Source organism: Chenopodium album, chromosome 8 (assembly GCF_948465745.1).
Source record: "Chenopodium album chromosome 8, dcCheAlbu1.1, whole genome shotgun sequence".
In the NCBI taxonomy this organism is placed as follows: Eukaryota; Viridiplantae; Streptophyta; class Magnoliopsida; order Caryophyllales; family Amaranthaceae; genus Chenopodium; species Chenopodium album.
The window spans coordinates 64,101,010-64,120,124 of NC_137841.1; the positions used below are offsets into that span (position 1 = coordinate 64,101,010).

At 35.4% G+C, this 19,115-nt stretch overlaps 2 long non-coding RNA genes, 9 other non-coding genes and 1 pseudogene across 11 annotated transcripts; 5 read left to right on the forward strand and 7 right to left on the reverse strand.

Annotated features, from left to right (window-relative positions):
• Positions 1-87: 87 nt before the first annotated feature.
• Positions 88-204, forward strand: LOC145556996 (U5 spliceosomal RNA). Its single transcript, XR_014092080.1, has one exon. It is a non-coding gene; the product is annotated as a U5 spliceosomal RNA (small nuclear RNA).
• Positions 205-1,006: 802 nt separating this feature from the next.
• Positions 1,007-1,167, forward strand: LOC145557176 (U1 spliceosomal RNA). The gene has a single exon (XR_014092227.1). It is a non-coding gene; the product is annotated as a U1 spliceosomal RNA (small nuclear RNA).
• Positions 1,168-3,063: 1,896 nt separating this feature from the next.
• Positions 3,064-3,179, forward strand: LOC145557031 (U5 spliceosomal RNA). The gene has a single exon (XR_014092112.1). It is a non-coding gene; the product is annotated as a U5 spliceosomal RNA (small nuclear RNA).
• Positions 3,180-5,031: 1,852 nt separating this feature from the next.
• LOC145556244 (uncharacterized) lies at positions 5,032-12,059 on the reverse strand. Its single transcript, XR_014091816.1, has 4 exons — positions 11,772-12,059; positions 10,928-11,062; positions 8,863-8,947; positions 5,032-5,252 (listed from the first exon to the last, which is right to left on the reverse strand). It is a non-coding gene; the product is annotated as an uncharacterized LOC145556244 (long non-coding RNA).
• On the reverse strand, positions 5,162-5,263 carry LOC145557088 (U6 spliceosomal RNA). The gene has a single exon (XR_014092163.1). It is a non-coding gene; the product is annotated as a U6 spliceosomal RNA (small nuclear RNA).
• LOC145556873 (U2 spliceosomal RNA) lies at positions 5,744-5,940 on the reverse strand. The gene has a single exon (XR_014091965.1). It is a non-coding gene; the product is annotated as a U2 spliceosomal RNA (small nuclear RNA).
• LOC145556897 (U2 spliceosomal RNA) lies at positions 7,216-7,412 on the reverse strand. The gene has a single exon (XR_014091988.1). It is a non-coding gene; the product is annotated as a U2 spliceosomal RNA (small nuclear RNA).
• On the reverse strand, positions 8,700-8,841 carry LOC145556932 (U2 spliceosomal RNA; annotated as a pseudogene).
• On the reverse strand, positions 10,035-10,137 carry LOC145557053 (U6 spliceosomal RNA). The gene has a single exon (XR_014092133.1). It is a non-coding gene; the product is annotated as a U6 spliceosomal RNA (small nuclear RNA).
• Positions 12,060-13,294: 1,235 nt separating the features above from the next.
• LOC145557238 (U1 spliceosomal RNA) lies at positions 13,295-13,455 on the forward strand. The gene has a single exon (XR_014092284.1). It is a non-coding gene; the product is annotated as a U1 spliceosomal RNA (small nuclear RNA).
• On the reverse strand, positions 13,313-17,552 carry LOC145556245 (uncharacterized). Its single transcript, XR_014091817.1, has 3 exons — positions 17,517-17,552; positions 14,698-14,778; positions 13,313-13,547 (listed from the first exon to the last, which is right to left on the reverse strand). It is a non-coding gene; the product is annotated as an uncharacterized LOC145556245 (long non-coding RNA).
• LOC145557042 (U5 spliceosomal RNA) lies at positions 14,441-14,555 on the forward strand. The gene has a single exon (XR_014092122.1). It is a non-coding gene; the product is annotated as a U5 spliceosomal RNA (small nuclear RNA).
• Positions 17,553-19,115: the final 1,563 nt, after the last annotated feature.

Here is a 19,115-nt window from a genome sequence, read left to right on the forward strand (position 1 = left end):
AACCAAGACAATACCACATCGTGTAATTTAAGACCGCTAAGTACAACTCTATACATATGCTTCACTCTTTCGCAGTATACTCCACGCAGCCATGCAGTGAGCACAAAGCGAACTATTCTTTCGCCTTTTACTAAAGAATACCGTGTGCTCGCTGCTTATAGTGGCATACGTTTATTTTTGGAGGGAGTTCCTTAGATGGAGCTTCCATTAAACTAAGTGCAAGTATATATTGCGATCTATGTAATTATTTTTACATCATCTATTTTGTTTGTCGATTAAATTGTAAAAACATTTTGGCTGTATATTGACCCTACCCAATAAGGACCTTGTCTATTAAAGGCCCTATCCATTAAAAGCCCTTTAAGCTTGACCCTGACCCTATTATTATTGGGCTACCCTACCCAATAACCAGCTCTACTTGTCACAATAACTACGATGAGTTGGGCACAGATGGTGCACTACCCAATCACCAAGAGATATTCGACCACTATTGAACATACACGGCCAACAGGGGTAGAGATCAAATGCATTAATTTACCTGGTATATATAACACTACAAGATTTTGATCCTAACATCTTGTAAAACATCAGAAGCCAAATGCAGTATCACCCCAGCCCAGCCCTACTAAAACTAGAAATACCAACGAGCAAGACAGAGATACAAAGGAATCATGTGCTGCTGAAGATGCGAAGAGAGGAAAATAAGCATAGGAACTGTTTTAAAGATACAAGTCAATGCAATTCAGTCATCTGAATCTATTTTTTCCAAGAGATCACAAGATTGATCAGTTATGTATGCTTATTTAATCATTCCATCTTCAATATTCTGCACAAAGATCTGGGGAGTTGATACAATGATATAAACATGTATACATGAAATACTCAATTATTCACCGTAAATTTATGAAAGTCACTTTTGTAAGGAGATACTGTCCCACATCGATTATTTAACAAGGGGCGTACGAGAAAGATGACTATATAATAAAACTGATTGTGAACATACAAATTACTTACCTGGACGGGGTCAATGAGTGATCAAGAAGACTCATGGCCTAGGTAGGTGACCTCCATTGCACTTTAGGAGGGGTGCCTGCTTAACATCTTCCCAAGAGGAAGAGTGTACGTCATAATTTGTGATAGAGGGGGCCTGCGTTCGCGCGGCCCCTATCCAATATCTAGTTCAACCTTCATTGCTGTACTTTTTAATGTCAATGAATTATCTGAAAAGAATTTATGTAGTAAAAAAAATCCAAGTAAATTAGCAACCGCTTTATTATACAAGTGAACCAATTTGACGCAGCACATCAGACACTGTTGGAATTGATTAAACTCTACCAGCTGTGTGAAAGTTAACAAAAAATCCTAGTTCCTTTTGATAATGATATAGCAATATAGCATAATTGAGTTACATGTAGAATCATAAGCATAGAGTAGTCACACATAAGTAGGATAAGTTTCAGAGTGTAGGTAGCTTAAGTGATATACTAGATTAACAAGCTCGCCTCAGACTATTGTTGAATGATTGTATGGGACTTTCAGTCAAAATATTCGAAACTTAAACCAGACAAATTAACCAACCATCTAGGTTGGAGAGGTAAAATCTTACAGTCCCAATGATACACAAGCAAAGAAAAAGATATCCAACTATAGAGCACATAAAGGATAGAGGTCAACCATCATATATACGCGCAAGGACTTAAAATAATAGAAATTTCATCAACCAAGGTTGGGTTTACGCACTCCATTCATAATCTCAAAGAGCTCGTGCAAAGGAAATTCACCAAACTCACAATGCACAAATAAGTAGCTGTCTGTGAGCATTTGTGAGCATTACATGTGAGGAGAAACTATGAAGAGCCGTATCTGATCTCTAATTCTAGAGTTCAATATATTTTATCCCCAATATATTTTAGTGTTGGTCATTAGTTGCGATGGTAGGAGCTTTTGGACATCAACTAGCTTTTTGGCCCGTGCAATGCACGGCTTGTTCATAGAAAATTGCATTGAGAGATGAGTGAGGAAATACCAATAAATAATTATGAGTGTAATATGTAACTGAAAACATAATTAAATAAATAAAAATCTTGGGACTTTAATTTAAAATGAGACTTAATAGAAAGAAGATGGAGGGACTAAAATCAAAGAGAGAAAATAAAAAGGTTGAATTAAAGAGGGGAGATGAAGACAAAGTATTTAATGAAAGAGTTAAGAAGAATTGTATAATTAAAAATAAAAAATATAAAACGACATGTGTCACATTAAGTTGAAGAAAATAATAGAGAAGTGTAATAGAAAGATGACATATGTCTTTTTTGATTTGCTTTTTTAAATATTAAGTATAGATATAGATTTATTCGTTTGAACCTAAAATTGACTCTAAACCAAACATAAACATGTCACGTTTACCCAAATTTATCCCCTAATCTCTAAATTACACTATATGTCAGGCTCTCTTAAGTGTCATACCTTTTCCCATTCCTGATTTTTCCAAGCAGTTAGCTAGTAAACACAACTGTAATGTGGTGTGACCGACTACACATCAATAAATTAGGTACTAGGTTTCCATAGAAGTTACTTAGTTGTTGATTTTCACATGGAACACTGTTAATGGTATGTTTCTCACACATGCTGTAATGGAAGATCAATTGTTAAATTGTGTCATCTTAAAACTCCAGGTTCTGATGTCATTATTTTCAACACGGACTGAATGAACTATGCTATCCAGAGGGCCTGAGAAATCTCTATATCCAGTCTCCATGGCCAAACGGTATTTCAATTTCATATTAAGCTGGAAAAATTCAAATGTAAAACCAAAAAATACAGAAATAATGAGGAAGTAAAAGCCAGGATGACATTGTGTCTCTGTAGAATTATTCCCTATAAGACAGCAAGCACATGCATTTCTTAATCTGTGTGGATCAATGTTTTTATGCTTTGGAGCATAATTATTGCAATATTATGATGTAAAAGACAGGCACAACCTTCCCACATCAGTCAAAAAAGAAAATCTAAGCTAGGACTTTTTGGTATAAATAACAAAGCTTGTTACAGCAATCATCACGCAGCCATGCAGTGAGCACAGAGCGAACTATTCTTTCGCCTTTTACTAAAGAATACCGTGTGCTCGCTGTATTTAGTGGCATACGTTTATTTTTGGAGGGAGTTCCTAATAGGAGCTTCCAAAAAAACCAAGTACAAGTGTTTTAAAAAATTATCATGCTCTTCAAATCAATGATAAAGATCAATTTGCTAAACTGTTGTATGATATAAGCACCAACTCAATCACAGAGAATTAAGGACTCGAGGAGGATATATGCCATACATGACAACAATTTAAACTCTCCATATGACCATATCAGGGTTAGAAAAATAAAACTGTTAGTGGCGCATTTATAAAAAAGACTGCAGAAGGAGAACATAACCTGCTCGGCTGCTAAAAGGAGAAATAAAACTGTTAGTGGCGCTGTTAATTATAAAACAGACTGCAGAAGGAGAGCATAGCCGGCTAGGCTGCAAAAAGGAGAAATAAAACTGTTAGTGGCGCTGTTAAATATAAAACAGATTGCAGAAGGAGAACATAACCTGCTAAAAGAAGCTCTGAATGTCCCAAAAAAAAAGGAGAGAAGGGACAAATGTTAGGACTGTATCTCAAGGTGGCATCATCTCTGCACGCGAACCAGGATGACTGTCAGTACAACTGCATTTATTAAGCAGAAAATACACATGAAAACCCTCACACAGCAAGTAGTTTTCTATACTTACTGTTACACAGCTAGTATAGAAACCACAGAGAATAAGTCATAATTTGTGAGTGGGAGCCTGGGCTCTTACAGAACTTACCTAATTATATCAGAATAATAAACTTGCAGTATGTATAGCTACACTAACAGCCTCAGTAGTGCTTGTAGAAGTGTAAGTTCCATCAATCAGGACTCGGGAGAAAACCAAATACTACTGAAGAGACATCAAGTCCATTTTTCTTGTTCTTGCCAGCACCAAAACCTCAGCTCTAGCTGTTCAAGCACATTCTCTGGTCTCTTGAATTCTACTGAATTGGACAGGGGTGAAAAACACCATACATTTGTGTCATTTCACACAGAATACGCATGCATTCCATCAAATCAGCAAACGAATGGTGTATATGCACACAATATTTGAACCGGATAGTATGTATCAAATTGGTACATATAACCAGAAATATAGGCAGGTTTTATCGGAGTTTCTCTGTTGAAAGACTTGAAACCCATTGATTGAAGATGTCAAAGAGTAGTTGAGCAAACTATTCTTTCACACTTTACTGAAGAATACTATCTGCTTGTCGTATTAAACAGCATACATTAGTTGTTGAATGGGTTCCTTCAAGGAGCTTATAACTAGCCAGTTGTCCTTGACTACTGGGACTAAGGTACAAACAAATTACAACTGTAACAATTACTACTCTTTGAAGCTCAGCTCGGCTTATTAACAGCCCTACAGAAGGTACAAGTTTAAAAAAAATATCACATTGGTTCTCCTTTTCAACTACTCTCTTCTCTCATACTAAATAATGTTCACGATGTTCCTTAAATGGCTTGTACTATCATTTCCTTCTCAATTTTGCATTGACAGTAACACATCCAAAGAGTTCCTACCAACATCTAGTTTTCATGAGCTTAAACCTAATTCCCTTGACTCGCAGTCGGGCACCATCGATTAGGGCGTCCATCACAAAAGGGTATTTAGGCAGCTTATCTCATTAAACAACCTATATGTCTCTAGCATCTTTACATTGGATTACAATTCATGTGCTTGCAATAAGTGTCACCAAACACCATTTTCTATTTCTTCTATATCCACTATGTCTCCTCTTCAAAATTGTTATTTAGCTATAAATAATTTGTACGTATAAGTTGGTATACATACAAATTATTTACAGCTAAATAACAATTTTAAGGATTGACTTGACCTAGTCAATCCTTATCAAGCACATTATGTGGAAATGTATGTCATGAGCCACATTAAAGCATACCATGTCCATCAAAACTCAAGACAGCTTTAAAAATAAAGAAGGTACGCTATTAAAGATAATATTTTAAACAAAATAGGAAGAAAATATATTTCCTGTAAAAATTATAAAATAACAGCAGAAAGGGGGCAAAAGAATAAAAATAAGAGCAGGAGAATAGATTTGGACCTTTTCTGGATTTTGTGTATCATCTTGGTGTAGAGGCCATGCTAATCTTCACAGTATAGTTCCAATTTATGGGATGTACCTGAAGTGAAAATTAAATAGTGAAGTTAAAAAAAACTATTTAATGAGGACTTCGCATATTTCAGCACCACAATAATGTATGTTGATGTAGAATTGCAGGTTTAAGTTACAGTACCACAATGAATTTCCGGTCACATAATTGTCTAAGAGCCTAACAACATATCAGGAATTTGCACTGGCAAGTGCCAAGAAAAATATATTCTCATTGGATCCACCTCTTCACCAGTCACTACATATTCCACCACTACTCAAATTGTGAACGCTGTAGAAACGACAATTATTTGATCACAGTAATCAGACGGGGTAAATTTAACTAATAAAGAACACTTCTTGAACAATTGACCATCAAGCCTTAGTAGATTAGTCATCTCAGTAACAAAAACTCAGAAACATATTACTTAAACAACATAAATTTTTCCATGCCATCATAGAGTACAGAATACAAATCCATACAGTTCGAGAGATTCTGAGAAACTTTTGAGCTGAGTATTGGTGAGGTGCGCCAGGCCCGTGTAGTAGTGCAACGCATGGGCGACGCTTGAAGATCCCAGTAACAAGCTACTGTTGTAGATCTTCCCCCTTAAAAAATAAATTTAATATCGTTGTGGGCCATTGGCCCACGTATCAGATATTAAACTGATAAGAACAGATACTACACTTGATCTTAGCCAAAAGGCCGAGAAAGGTATGATTTGTTAAGTCTAATCTCCTGCCTTTTATTTCCTGAAATCGCCGTACTCTCATTACTTCTTTTCGATGTGGTACATCAATCCATAACTAGAGGCCAAAAGAAGGGCTAAGAGAAGGACTGGATCATAAAAGACTTGAAGAAGCCTGAATATAAAGCAAACAGCATGGGAACTCAGCTTTCAGTTCCATGGAGGAACACCATAAAAGAGAACTAAAGAAGTGTGACGGTCCAAATAGAAGCTTTATCAAAAGACTATACATGAAGATTAAAAATGAGCCAGCCAGTTGATCTTTATGATTGACGAAATTCGTCAATCTAATGGCATAATTGTAATATTGAAGAGCAGTTTCCATGCCATCTCATGAGTGAAGATAACGCTGCTTTGACGACTGTTTGTCATTACTTCACCAACACCACCATTAAAATTCCCTCCATTGAAAAGCTTCCTGCTTCTTCCTCTATTAAATCTTCCCCAACCTCGACCACCATTGAAGCTTCCCGACCTTAACCACCATTAAATTAAAGCTTCCCCGACCTCGACCACCATTGAAGCTTCTCCAATCTCCGCCCACCTTCCCCGATTTTAACCCTATGAAAGTAAGGTGAAATTAGGGGCATGGTCAACCCCAAAGGGTAGGGGTGACTATGTCCTCCATTGAAGCTCCATCAATTGAGCTTGATTTTTGAAAATGTAGAAAAAAGTGATGTCGACGGCAAAAGGGATGAGATAGCAAATGTCAGTGGTTATGATGGTTGTGGTGGTGAAGAAATGAGGTTGAAAATTTTGGAGTTGAGAACCATTGTTGATGTGAGTTAGAGGAGTAAGGAGAGAGAAAGTACTAGAAAAGAGGAAAAGGGAAGGAAGAAGCTAAACTAATAGACATCCTAGCAAATTTACAAACATATCCCAATTAATTCATTAAAGTGTCAATTTTACCCTTATTATTAACATATTATGTCAATCATAAAAATTATCTGAACTAATCAACCCTTACCTTATCGGACTTTATTAGACCTTATATCAGATATTATATAACCTCATAGAGTTATTATCCCTTATCTCATATATCACCATGTGACCTGTTTTGAAGCAGAAAACCTTCAAGATGGGTGTGACAGCTGCTGCAACAAGTCCACTTCACAATGAAAAAAAACACCACCATCTCAAAAATGTTGTAATTTAACAAGAACTATGTGTAACCAACGAAAAAAGAGACCTACACCTTAATATATGCAATATGCTCCTCAGATAGAAATTTGAAATAATGATTTGGTGAGGAGTGCCAGGCTTGTGCAGTAGTGCAACGCATGGGCGACACTTGAGAATCCCAGCAGCAAGCTACTGTGGTGGATTCCCCCTCTTAAAAAATAAATTTAATATCGTTGTGAGTCATTGACCCACGTATCAGATATTAAACTGATAAGAACAGATACTACACTTGATCTTAGCCAAAAGGCCGAGAAAGGTATGATTTGTGCTGTTTCATCTCCAGCCTTTTATTCCATAACGTTTCCGCACCCTCGTTATTTCTTTTCGATGTGGTACAGTACTTCAGTTTTGAATAATAAATCAATATCATTTCTTATTAGGAGTTCTGTTCACATAAAGCTTCTAGAACTCAGAGTAAATAAAGAGTGTGTTAGCAATAAAAGGACCAAAGTCCAAGAATCTAGTGGGTTTTGTGACGAATATAGAAAGGTTTATCACACATAAATACTCCATATTCAGAAATTTACTACGTATTAGGGTGGAGTGGAATGTGAGAAAAGAAATTTAATAAAGGGGTCCACATCACATGGATTGAGTGTAAAATTTTTCATTTTCAGGAAGATTATGTGTGGACATCCTAAACGGAGTGCAGGAAAAATCATTTGTGAACGGAGGGAGTAATATATAACAGTAGGTTAGCTGCTAATGTGCATATCCAAACTTCCATCCTGAGCAAATGAAGAAATTGGTTTATTACACAAAAACATCCGTCGGTTTTATAGTCATTGCAATTTTCACATAATCCAACTTTGTCCATAAGTTTACTTCATTTCTTTTTAGTTATTCTTCCCTATTTGGAATGTTTGAAAATAGTTATTCAATTTCACACTTTGGTAATACGACCTAATTGCTCTTACCGATGATACAAATCATACAATGTTGCACCATATATTGGCGTCATATGATTCGTATCCGAGGATTTGGCACTCTACTGATTTTGTCCCATACTTTGATACAATCAAAAGAACGTCTGGACGAATTTTCTATATATCATATAAAATTTTCAAGGATAATCTTTTGGCACTCTACATTTACACCCCTCTTTAACAAGAGTAAAGAGACCATGTTCCAAAAAAATAAAGCCCAACTTTTAGTGGTTCGCGAATAAAAATCTCGCCTTTCCATGATTCCTAATAATCCGAACTTTTAAACTCATACTGTTTAATGAGCCCCGAGCGGCCGAGCCTCCAACAATTAAAAAAAAAGCCTATTGTAGGCTTGTAGCATATTATCTGTCCATAGTCACAACTAATTGGTGTAATTAGCACATTATCTATCCATCAATAATTCCTTAAAAAAAAAAAAAAAAAAAAAAACCTTCCCAAACCACCACCACCGACCTCCTCCCCCACCATTGCTGACCACATTCTTCTCCACCACCCAACCTAAAATCTCCTCCCCCCTCCATCAACAACCTAACACCTAACACCAACACCACTCCCTAAAAAAATAGGAAGGCAACTTGGGAAGTCATGTGATTAAGTGACTTAGATTTATGTACCAATAATAAGTAACCTCATAATAGGGTAGCCACTTCCTCCCTCTACATGCAAGTTAAACCACGTAACAGATATTAAACTGATAAGAACACACTACACTTGACATTAGCCAAAAGGCAGAGAAAGGTATGGTTTTCTTAGTACAAGTTACCTTTTTTTTCATGTGGCATTGACCTTTTCCTTCACCTTTCTGATGTGGGATTATCAAACTTGAAAATGTCCGAATGGATGGATACCTGGAGAAATTCACAGTCAGCAATTAAGATGATTGTATGAAGTAGATAACTCACATAATTATGTATTTGTTACAAGTCAAAAAGTGAGGGCACAGAATATTCTCAGTTTGTCACACAAATCACATTTTATTTGCCATAACTATTCCAATTTAACCGGATGAGAAAATATATAGAGACCATCACTGGGATAGCACTCAAGATCTCAGGATCTGCCTGTGTTACTTTTCACTCAAGATGAAGAATCCAGCGACCTCCCTGTGTTACTTTTCAAGTAGACTCAATATCTTACTATCTTGTCTACTAAAAAAGGTCTAATGTAACATGCATATGCTAGGTGGTACAACCCACCTTCTCTTAACAAAAAAAAAATTTAACCCCCCTTCCCTTCCTTATTTTTCCCCTTTTGTAAGAAGGTTGAACGGTTGTACCACCAGGTGGTACAACGATTGTATAAGGAAATTGTCAGTCAACTACATCATTAATTGTGATTGTCATCCAAGATGTGGTAAATGTTCAATTAAGCATCAAAGGCAATGAATGGAACACAGTCAATTTGAATAAATAAGAAAAAAGAAAAGAAAAAGTCATTCTACAGCACAAATAAAACAGTACGGCTAGGAGAGCATAATCCAACACAGTACTCACAGTGTACTCAATAGCGACCACTAGGAATCAAATTAGTGGATATGAAAGTTGAGAAGGAAGGAACACAGATTTTGTTTCTATATACACTATTTTTCAGCAGACAATCAAGTGCTAATTTCATGGTAGAGAGCATGTAATGCAGTCAACAGCAAAAGAACTTTATATCACTGGAGGGAAAGAAAGGGGAAAAAAAAAAAGCAAAACACATATTAAAAGCAAGGGCAAAAAGGTCAAAAAAATAGGGGCCATACTAATCTTCTCTTTATCGTTCCAATTTTATTAGATGTCTCTATAGTCTATACAGTATTTTTCAGCAGACAATCAAGTGCTAATTTCATGGTATAGAGCATGTAATGCAGTCAACAGCAAAGGAACTTTATATCACTGGAGGGAAACAAAAAAGAAGCAAAACACACATTATAAACAGGGGCAAAAAGGTCAAAAAAATTTGGACCATTTCTCGATTTGTGCGTGTCATCCTTGCGCAGGGGCCATGCTAATCTTCTCTGTATCGTTCCAATTTTATCAGATGTCTCCGAAGAGACAATCTATAGTTGAAGCTTGTGTAATATAAACAAAGTGGTATCTGCATATTGTTTCAATGTGGGAGATCCAGGCTTCCCACACCTAGTTACCTATATGGCCATATCAGCCTCCAATAACCTAGAAATTTGCAATTCTCAAATTACCATCCCCTATCTTTTAAGTAAACTATTTTCTGATTACCATTAGTACATGTTACAAAACAAACCTCAACATTTCAAAAATTCTACGATCCGTCTCCAAGCATGACCGACTTTAAGACTATGCAATTCTAATTTATTTTTAATTTTTTGAAAATGACTTCAGAGCCATTCAGACAAAACAGAGCACATAGAAAATAGGATTGATCCGCCATGGAGGGGAAATTTGGCAATCAGGTTCACAACTCTGACATGAAATAATGCCAGCCATTCTGAACAGCTTGCGAAGATGACTCCCATTTGATCTTGTTTGAAGTGTTTAAAACAAAGATGGATAAAATAAAATTAAAAACTGATAAAATTGACAAAAACAGTTGTATACAACATACACAGGTGATGTCAAAATTGCTAGAGTAAATTTTAACAGCCTAACACCTCTAAAATTGTTTTCCAAGCCGAGTCATAGGGGTGTGTTTAAGCCTGTGTAGTAATGTGATAGAAGGCAATGCTCTAAGATCCAGGTAAGCAAGTTACAATTATGGAGTATTCCCTTCAATTAATTTAACATCATTGTGGGTGAATGACCCACAAATCAACTATTCTGCTGAAGTGCTGATAAAAACTTAATAACAGATACTAAAACTGATCTTACCGCCAAAAGAGAAAGAAAGCCATAACAGTCCTCTATCGAATTTCTGATCATTCCAGCCTCAACCATCGCCTGTCTGTGAGAGACAGAGTCAATATTCAACATGTGGAATGATCTATTTCCAATCAAAGATTAAGCCTGTAATTTAACATAAACAATTTAAGATGATTTCAGAAACAATTTTATCTGAAACAAATTAAACAACTAGTGCCTTTCAACACACACACAGCTTCTGCGTAGTTAGGAGCCTACTTGTATTCATAAAGTAAAGCATTAAGAGCAGATAAATGGGACAAAAACAACTAGAGTAAAAATTTATTGCCACTAAGCACTGTCCAAAATATAAAAAAAAAAAATAAAAAAAAAATAACTCGTCAAGAACTAGCAAAGGTTAGTGAGCAACTACCACAGCAGACAAGCTTTATCTTCGACAAATTTTCCAGTACAAAGCATTATCTTCATTTATTTAAATGGGTAACTAGCAAATGTTCTAATGGATGCAATAAAGTAATAAATGACAAACAAATTTATGCAGTTCACTAATAACGTGTTAGCTAAATATAAAGGAACGGTAAAGAACAATCTCAACTTATTACGTCATCCAGCTTATAGCAACTACAACTGATTAATCCTTGTGGCATATTAAGCACAAGGCTACAAGCCTACATCCTACTAAGGCATAAATCATGTTTCTTTGAAACCATAAATCATTGTTTGTTCAAATTGTAGGAAAAGATAAAACCAAAAATCATGAGACCGGAAGCTAAGAATAAAAGCATCCTCCAACAAGCTAGGATAATTAATTATATACTTTGTATTAGCCCCAACAAATGGTAAAGAATGATACCCTTTTTATAGCAATAGCCTTACCACCAGTTACAAACACTACATGTCTCCACAGAAGCCAAAATCTTCAGAATATCCAAGTGTCAAAGAATTGAGGAATTAGAATAATTAGCAGTAAGATAACTAAAATATTTATAACATAATCACAACATTTTTTTTTCTTTACAAGCAATAATCTGATAAGGGATAAATCCTTATCTGAGCTTTGATTTTCAGAGCTTGAGTATTTTCCAGAAGAAATAAAGAATAGAAGACGGGAGAAGAAGAGTATAACAGATTAGAGGGGAGAATTCAGTGTATTTTCTTAATGAGAAAATATTACACTAATTAATCTATATAGCTCTTCTAACAACCACAAGCAAATAACAGAATAAAAGCATCTATTACAGCTAAGCAAAAACGACCAATTAGCCAACAACTAGTCTTACTGATTTTCTTGCCAAAAATAACAAAAAATGCTATTCTTCTCTTCTTTCACTTGTATCATAATCATCTAAAGTACTTCTACTCTCTAAAATACCGCCGAAATAGGAATCAGAAGCTGAGCTGGCTGAATAAAAAAAAAAGGATATAGATGAAATGATCCTGTGCTCTCTTCAAAAACAAAAGCAGACCATCAACAGCTTTCATACTATAATAACTTCAATAAGATCTAGCTTGTTAACCTTTAACAAATGAACAACCTCAGAATGTAATGCCATCGAATATAAACCACATTGACTTTCGATTCAGTAACTATTACTGATCTCACCTAAAGCATAGTCATCTCAGGTTAATAGAGCACATAATATTAAGCACTCAAACTATATTTATGAAAGAAATAAAAGAAAAACAACAATGGCAAACACACATACTGAAAGAAATCAAAGAAAAACAACAGTGGCAAACACACATACAAACTTTAACGTAAAACAACAATCTCCTCACCACACAAACATCCTTTTAACAAGCCTCTCTAAACACAATCATCCGAGAACCAAATATCATCAATAATGTGAAATTTAAACAGCTTTCCAAGAACAATCCAATAGAGATCCTCTTACTAGTAGATAGTATATCTCTTGTATAAAAGCAATTAGTATAGTGGAAATAAACTAGAATAAATAAACTCTTAACAAAAGGTTCACATAAACTAATAATGTGACTTTGTGAAAGGATGTAAAAGGTTCACAAAATTTTAGCTGTCTATACTAATAAACTAGAATAAATAAACTCTTAACAAAAGGTTCACATAGATTACTCACAAAATCAGGAGTCGTATCTTCAGAACATCAGACAAAAGTACCACCCCATGAACCAGCCATAGACCAGGTACCAAATGGTAGACGAGGTTTTGAACTTCGTTCCTCTACTCCACACTTGTCTAAACACCAAAATGGACCATTACATTACCAACTATATTGTCCCATTTAGAGGTTTTTCAGCAAAGTTTTAGAAAATTTGTTTATTGCCCCACATCAATGAAATAACAGAAATGTAAAGAGCACCATAGATATAAAACGAAAGCGTAGAACATTAAGAAACATACTTACCTGGACAGGGTCTATGGGCGATCAAGAAGGCTCATGGCCTAGGTTGGTGGCCTCCATTGCACATTAGGAGGGGCGCTAGCCTAACATCTTCCCAAGAGGAAGAGTGTATGTCATAATTTGTGATAGTGGGGGTCTGCGTCCGCGCAACCCCTGACCAATTCTACTTCCAAAATTTAAATACATGTTGTAATTTGTGTTATTGAGAGCCTGCTACTCAGATGATAAACAACACATTCTGCTCACTCCTGATTTCATATAAAAACAATAAGTCCAAATAGGCAACTGTAATGTAAATAGCCCAACATATATTATACTCATTATGTCTACAAGACCACAAATAATTTTCAAGGATGCCTGCAATAAAAAATCCTATTACTTGAAAAAGAAGTTCTCTCACTCAAACCATGTAAAGTTGATCCCTCTACTAACTCTCTTTCTCTTACTCTCACCCCACCCTACTAAATTCCTTAATGTGCGCCAAAGCCTATTAGAAAGATTTCAAGTTGCTCCTACACATGCCTAATTGTGTCTAATTTTCTAGGGTCTACAAGTTTTACAGATTCTGTAAATAAAGGCTTCACTATATTTGGGTCAAGTATATTTTTGCACTAACATAAAATTACATGTGTGAAAAATACATTTGTGCCATTTTAAAACTCCAAATTCGAAAGTCATTTTCTCAACGTAACCATAGCACAAACTCTAGCAATCTAGAGGAATCAGATGAATCTCTTTGTTCATCGTTTTTCAGCCCTGATGGCCCGAAGTATATCAAGGTTCCATTCAGCAGAAAAACTCAAAGGCAAAACAAAGGTTCAAATATATTAAAATCTCCTCTTAGGAAAGAAAGAAAAAAAGTGTTTGGAAATTGGATACATATCTAGGAAAGTAGGAAGTAGCATTCAACAAGTGGCATTGTCAGTCGATAGAGTCCTCCCCACTTAAGAAAGCAAGAGAAGAAATCTCTTTGTTTGTGGAAAAGTCACAATAATTACATTCCTACTCTCTGAAATTATATTTCACAGATAACAAAAAGATACAAGGGAAAGTCACAAAAGTCCCACATCAGTCAAGAAAGAAGATCAAAGCTCGAACTTTACATTATAAATAACAAAGCCTGTTACAGTAAACTTCACGCAGCCATGCAATGAGCACAGAGCGAACTATTCTTTCGCCTTTTACTAAAGAATACCGTGTGCTCGCTGCATTTAGTGGCATACGTTTAATTTTGGAGGGAGTCTTTATAGGAGCTTCCCACAAGCAAAGTGCAAGTTTTTGATAGACAATTAGCTAGACAATACTCCACCTTAGTAGCTATCAAAGATAAAGAGGTGAATTTATATACGAGCACCAACTCAAACATAGAAAATCATAGTTATAAGCTTACTGTAATACCTTGCTGAAGTGATAAGCTTTTTTGTGATACTTTGCAACAGTCTCAGAGGAATGGTGCTCGCTCAGGGAAACTACAGGACCCTGGTGAAAAGAATGAGAGCAATAACATAATAACATATTAAAAAGAATGAGCGTAATGTAATAACAATGTATCAAAAAGGTAGAGCTGATTTAAGTTATCCATCTATAATAAAAAGGGAAATAAAATTAATGTGACAGTTATTCAGAAAACAGGCTTCAAGGTTGGTGAAGGAAACATAAAAATTCCCTATAATTTAAACAGGTCGATAGGGTAGTTAAGTCTAATGGCTTCTAGAGCACAGAGAGGAGAGGCTTAAATGGAACAAGAAAGATCCTTACAAACACACTTTTTTACCCTATATGCATCGATGTCATGCTCTTTCAAGAAAATCATTTAAGAATTAAGACTACATAATGGCATATGGCCATCATCTCAATAGCATAATAGCGATCGCAGTTAAGGACTCAGTAATTCTGCTAGTCATGCAGTTACTGATGGCTGCTGAAGGTTTGAAGGAACTAGATTGAAGTTATCCTCTCAGTCCTCAGTTTGCACTCAACAAAGATTCTGACAGCGATATATGATAGATATCTGATTTCCTGAGGAGTGGCGGGTAATGCAGATTGCTGAAGCTAGAGTAGCTATTATTAAGCGGTAAAGCTGTGCTTAGGAAGAGACGAAGAGCAGCTAGACCAGGAAAAAGCAAACTCCCTGAAGCCTAGGAACTTTCATTACACAGCAAATGAGGGAAGAAAGAAAAGAAATTCACTTAGCCGGAAAAGGGCAGTTTTTGTCAGGCAAAAGAAAGATATAAGGCCAAGGGAAAATACACAGGATTCTGGGAACAGGCCGCCAACTTGGCAACTTCTATGATCAGCTATTGAAATGATTCACTAGACCAGAAGCAAATTTTTTGGTTCACTAGTCTGAGGTAATGCATGAAAAAATTCAATTTATGATCTTTTGAAGAAAAAATGTATTAGTGGAAGAAATCCAAAACACCAACAACAAAGCAACATTACAGAGAATGGCATTGTGTAGCCCAGCTCTTACTTAAAGCTATGTCATTCAGCACATGCTACACTTATCTCAATCACACACCAAGTGCTACAAAATCAATAAAAAAAATGCAAAAAGTGTGAAACTGAAAAGAACATGGGCATCATTCTGTTTAATCTCCCCCTATTAGCAACCCTTAACATATATGACAAAGTAGAACTCAAGTCCTATCCTGAATTCTATGCTATAGTATAGTTATAATTTCTCAAATTCAGGCAGATATCTTATGAAGAGTAGCACAAGCTTGGATGAAGGAAGAGGGATGTGGTAGACACATATATGCATTACATTTATGATCATGCATGAGCGAAGTGTAAGCAATTATTCAATAAAATTTTCTAGCTTGTGTGCTTGTCAAGAAAACTCGATAGGCCAAGAGACATTACCCAAACCATAAGTAAAAGGGATTCAAAAGCTTTGAATTATAATCATTGTTCAACAAACTGACAAAGCACGATATTATATATCACCAGAACTGGTGTCTATAAGTGTTTATTGGATAATGGCAGTAAAGGCAAAAATTACAGAACAATTACATTCTTTTCCCCAATGGATTCAGAACCAATCATAAGTTCTTAACTAATAAGCACTCTACTAGTGTAACAAGTTTCAAGATTAGTTAGGATAAACAAGCAAGTAGCAACACAAAAAACTATTTTGAACTTTGATTTCAACTTGTAGCTTTCTCCAATCATCACCATGAAAGGACATACTCATGTCGATAATGGAAAAATGGTTCAAAAATTTTACTTGTACAATGTAGTACAACAATATTTTGCAAATACCAAATGCAGCTTATCATTTGCGAATAAGGACATTATATTAATTTTTACCTCATAAAAATGCTATACTTAGTACGGTGTCCGTTTCTTTTTAGTTGCAAAAAAACAATTTTTTTATGTCTTACATATAAAATACCCCTTTGTTGCAATTAAAAAGAAAAGAGGTAGTATTAAGTTATTTAACTGAGTAATTTCACTTGATTCCAAATTTCCAATCGTCAATATACTTTTACAACTCGACTTCATATAAGTCACTAACATCACATTCAACTTGCAATTTTCATTACGCTAAAATAATACTTCGTATTTCCCAGCTATATAAAATAAACAATATTTTTATGGTCACATATATTAGAGCCTAGGCAAAAAGGTTCAAAACCAGCCTTTCTTTTTTCTTTGATTTTCAATTAAGATGTATATGAACAACTAAACTTCTGTAGTTATAATTTAAATTAGAATATCCTAATTTTGCGTTATCTAACTCATTTCTTCTAAACTTATTTTATACAACCCTTATAACTTTTTTTTTTTTTTTGATGTAAACGGAAATAAGGGTCTGTTCCGATTTACTGAAAACAATTGAATTGAACTGAACTAATTGTGACTGAATTGAACCGAAATGAATTGTTTATGAGAAAAGAAAATTAGGAAATGAAGCTGAGCTGAAACGGAACAGGCCCTAGGATGAACTAAACACGACTTAAACCATTAGACCTCCTCCATAGTATAATCACACTAAAATAAGTAAAATGCACAAAGTATATACAATTAGGAGAAAATGTAACGCATCAAAACCATAAATCACGATTTATTAGCTTAGAAATTCGGACATTTCACGATCTTCTATCTTAGATAAAATAATCAACTATAACTGCATCCCATAATTTCACAAACTATGAAAAGGGTATGATTAGATCAACAAAAGTAAATGAAACAGGAGCAAAGCGATGGATTACCTAAGTCTGCTAGCACTGATTGATGCGAGATAGTCCTGTTAGACAATATAAAAAATTGAGAGAAATTTAACCCCAAATTGTGATTTATATAAATTACCAGAGTACTAGTTTACCTTGAAGTTGAACAAAATAAAAGTAAAAAAATTTGAGAATGATCGTGGTTTAGCGTGACTTGTGTCAATGTAAAGCTCAAAGATATATGAGGGCAACTGGGCAAGAAGTGCATGTTGCCCAATAATGAGCAAAATTTTGGGTTAAATTAAGACAAAAATGGCTTACATCAATGAGCAAAAACAAAAATGCTCATAAGCAAAATAAAAATTGCTCATAAGATGAGCACTTTTAAAGATAAATAGTATTTATGTGGGGTATTAAAAACAAGTAAAACAAAAAGAATAAAAATACTAAAGTAAGAAAGAATGATGTAGTAGAGAGAGAATGGTGGAGAAATATTTTTTTTAAGTAAAATTTCACCAAATGCCCCTCATTAATTTTTTTATTCACCAAATAACCATCAAAACTTTCAAATTCACCATATATCCTTCAATTTAACAAAAATGTCACCATATGCCCAAACGACTAACAGATGTCAGGTGTGTTAACTACGCCACGTGGCAGTATCTTATTGGTTGTCTTTTCAATTAATTAAATTTAAAATAATTATTTATTTAATTTTGTTTTTAAAAAAGAAAAACCAACCCCAACCCCAACCCCACCCAAACAACCACCAGCCTGCCTTGAACCACCAAGCTTGCAACTCAGCCAGCCACCTTGCGTCGGCGACTCTACCAGCCACCTTGCGCCGGCGACGCTGCCAGCCACCCTTTCCCCGATTTGCAAATCTCTTTTTCTCCCTCGGAAATCCCTCCTTTCCCTTGACCACCGTCGGCATCCGAATCCCCTCCTCGCGTCAGCGATATCGCCCCTCCCCGTGTCGGAAAACCCAAATGCCCCTCCCCCTGCCATCTCCAACCGATGAACCACCACGTCGAATCCCAAAATAAAAACCCCAAAACCAAAACCTAGGGTTTCGATTTTGGGGTTTTATTATTTCGAGGTGGTGGTTTTCGACTTAGTTGGGCAACAACGGCGTGGGGGAGGGGATTGGGCTGCCGCCGACGATGGGGTTTCAAGGGGAAATGTGGAGTGGGGAAGGCGGTTAGGACGCCGGCTGTAATCCCCCGTATTTTTAAATATTTTATAAATGAAAATTTATTTTATTTATAATATTTATTTGTTTATTTTCATAATTTAATTTCAAAAGTTTCAAATTATTAATCTGGTTCGAAAATTATTTGAACAAATTATTTTATGCATCTTTATTCTACAATTTATGTCCAATCACACAAGCCTAACTCATTTGTTTACTTAATCGACCCATTATTTTTATGAGGCCCAATCTTTCTTTTTACCCTACAATAATTCTCTCCTATAAATACCCCATGAATCTCCAAAAATTTCTCACACAAAAAGGTTAGTCTTATTTTCATCCTCCTTTGTTTCATTATTTTGCTTAATGTTAATTTAATTGTTTTGGGTTTTGGTTTTAGTATAAAGATTATATTTTTAGTATCAAATTATATTTTAATGGTATAAAGA